Here is a 3,212-nt window from a genome sequence, read left to right on the forward strand (position 1 = left end):
TTTAACCCATCCAAAGTGCACACACACAGCAGTGAACACACACACACTGTGAACACACACCCAGAGCAGTGGGCAGTCATTTATGCTGCGGCACCCGGGGAGCAGTTGGGGGTTCGGTGCCTTGCTCAAGGGCACCTTAGTCGTGGTATTGCCGGACCGAGACTCGAACCCACAATCTTAGGGTTAGGAGTCAAACTCTCTAACCATTAGGCCACAACTTCCCTCTGAATCAAATCTATACATTTCTAATACAAATTTTACTTTATATACTTTACTAAATTTATCCCTGATGAGTAAGCCAGAGGTGACAATGGTATGGGAGAAACTCCATGATACAAGTGGGAGGAACAGGCTCACTTTTTGATAGTTTGATTTCAACAATTTCCCTTCTACAACTGTGTGCTATATATTATATCAAAAAGTGTTATTGTGTTAGCAGTGTGTGTTAATATTGTGTGTATTAATTATTAATATTAATATTGGGCCTCTATTATCCGTGTATAATATACATAAAGTTGACTCATCTATAGTTCAGTGATGTTGGAGAGATTTATATATCCTGCACCTGGAAAAGTGAAGGTGATATGTGTTTACAACTCATTACAGGTTATTACACAAGAGTGCTGTCAAAGTCTGGGTTGTGATTGGTCAGAAGGAGTTGATTCATTGTCTATAACAAATGGCAGACTGCAAATGACAGGTTTATGTTGACGTGCTTGAGGTAATACTATTTCACTCCTGTAGTGGCAGCTCGTTCACTGAGATGTGTCTGGAAAACACTACACATAAAGGGATTCCAAAAATTCACTGATTTGGTGAAGTTTTCTGGAAGGAGTCACCAGTGTCGGCACTTTGTAAGTCAGAGATAAAGCTGAAACTTTACATTTTCTTATATCTTCATGACAGAGGAGTTTATACATTGTAGTTTGTTAGGAAGCTGTTCAATTGTCTTTATACCTTCAAGAGAGAAAAAAGAGGCAGCTGGTAAAATGACAGTTTAAAGCTGCAAAAACTAACTGAGAACAGCTAGGGAGAGTTGTTTTTATTAAGAATTGCTGTGGTATAAGAGGAATAAAACACTCAGGGACCTGCTGTTATAGGATAGTAATGTGAACATTAGACTTTGAATTGATGGTGAAGAAATGGAGGTCAGTGCAGTTACTCCAGGCATAGAGAATGTGTGTGTGTGTGTGTGTGTGTGTGTGTGTGTGTGTGTGTGTGTGTGTGTAAGGCAGGTTTCCTGGGGGCTTTGTTTCCAGGCCTTGATGTGTGACCAGCGTCCTGCCCACCCAAACCGCCCCAGCAGGGGGAAGGGCCTCGGCCCGGACCGAATCAAAAGCTTCTGGAGGAAAAAAACTTTGCTTTTCAGAGTTCTGATGTGTGGGAATGGAGAGAGGGGCCGAGCTGAAATCCGGTCTCCAGGCAACGGCGGTCCGATATGCCGCGGGAATATCATTAAAGCTTGGGGAACTGAAGCGCTTGGCCTGAATTAGCCAACCTCATCAGCAACGGGATTTTCTTTTTTACTTTAAAAAAACTGGACAGAAAAATAGCAAGAAAAACCTAGAAGAAATACATGATTTTGATGGATACATCATTCATCATTTATCAATATTTAAGTAATATTTCTCATAATTTTTGAGCTCAGGTACATTACATCAAAAGTTACATTATTTATGAATAAAGATTAAATTAAACACTTAAAAATGAGTAAACAACCTCAAAGTGAAAGAAAAATAAATAGACTAATTTTGTGTTCTTCTACAACATCTTTAGATTTATGGTTTCAGTGCATCTAGTGCCTTGCTATCACTCAGGGCCACTTTACAAAGTATGTAACACCAAAACACGTAACACTCAAAAAGAATATTATGTGTGGAAGCATTTATTTTATTATAAACTTTATTCATGTATCAGTGATGTGCAGGTTAAAATGTCATGTTTTTTCTCTCTTTTAGCTGTAAACAGACAAGAAACTGGAAGTAAATGAAGTAGAAAGAGAGAAGGCGCACAAGCAGGTCGGTGGTGATTCAGGCAGCTGGCCCTCCATCACAAGATTAATAAGTTGCCGTTTCCAAGCCGACCAGAACCTAGTGGGAACTATCCAGTGCCGCCGTGAATTGTGGGTAACGGCCTCAGCAGAAGCTGGCCCTGGTTTTACTGGCCCCTGTTTTTGTGTGTGTGTGTGTGTGTGTGGGGGTATATATATATATATGTGTGTGTGTGTGTGTGTGTGTGTGTGTGTGTGTGTGTGTGTGTATGTGTGTGTGTGAGTGTGTGTGTGTGTGTGTTGTGTGTGTTGTGTGCTCAATGTGGAGAAAAACATCTGTGACTTGAATGATGTCACTGGAAAGGACATCTAGAGAGTTCACAAGGAAAGTACAAGTGCAGAGAAAGCATTCCTAGCTCAATTTTATTTAAAAATTATTTAAGATTCAGTCATTTAATTCATGTAAGCTTTGAGCTTTCTGATAAAAAATGACAGTGTACTATAATGATTGAAAATACAAAAGAATTTGCACACAATGTATGTTGGACAAGAGATCTCTTTCTTTTATATAAGATTTTTAAAATAATTCCATGTATGTAATAATTCAATGTAATAATAATAGAAATGACCAGAAGTGACCAGTATAAAATGTTTATTTAAATAAATAAATAAATAAATTCTAGACAATCAGTTCAGAATATCAGTGTACAATAGACAGATTGTTACACTTCAGAGCACATGCATTAGCACAGTTTATGAGCGCAGAATATCAGGCAGTAAGCTCTATATTAGACTTATATTAGACATATGTGTATGTTATAAATGTGAAAACAGTTATAAACACAACCTCAATGTGTTTTCATCAAAACTGAAAATAGGATCAAAATGGGACGTTGGGTTTTTTTTACTCCTTTTTAACCAGGCTATGCAGTGGCACTGCCCCCTAGTGATGCTTTTTCCCATGTGGCTCACTTTCTCAGCAGTCTGTTAGCTTTTGCAAAAGCATTAGACAATGTGAACAAGCTCTATTCTCCCCTCACACTCAATCAGCCCTTTTGTTCGGCACACTCCGCTGAGCAAACCTCGTTCGGATATCATCAAAATGGCCACGCAAAATATTGAAACGAGTCATCAGTAGTTGTGTCGTGCTGTGGGTCGCCTTTTTTTTCCTTCTCTAGGCCTGAATGCTGCTTTGTCTGCGTACGTCTTAATGAACCCCAGT

At 39.1% G+C, this 3,212-nt stretch overlaps 1 long non-coding RNA gene across 1 annotated transcript; it reads left to right on the top strand.

Annotated features, from left to right (window-relative positions):
* Window positions 1-1,592: 1,592 nt before the first annotated feature.
* On the top strand, window positions 1,593-2,177 carry LOC132842266 (uncharacterized). Its single transcript, XR_009648013.1, has 3 exons — window positions 1,593-1,648; window positions 1,777-1,831; window positions 1,959-2,177. It is a non-coding gene; the product is annotated as an uncharacterized LOC132842266 (long non-coding RNA).
* The last annotated feature ends 1,035 nt before the right edge of the window (window positions 2,178-3,212 follow it).

The sequence above is a fragment of the Tachysurus vachellii genome, chromosome 1 (genome assembly GCF_030014155.1).
Source record: "Tachysurus vachellii isolate PV-2020 chromosome 1, HZAU_Pvac_v1, whole genome shotgun sequence".
In the NCBI taxonomy this organism is placed as follows: domain Eukaryota; kingdom Metazoa; phylum Chordata; class Actinopteri; order Siluriformes; family Bagridae; genus Tachysurus; species Tachysurus vachellii.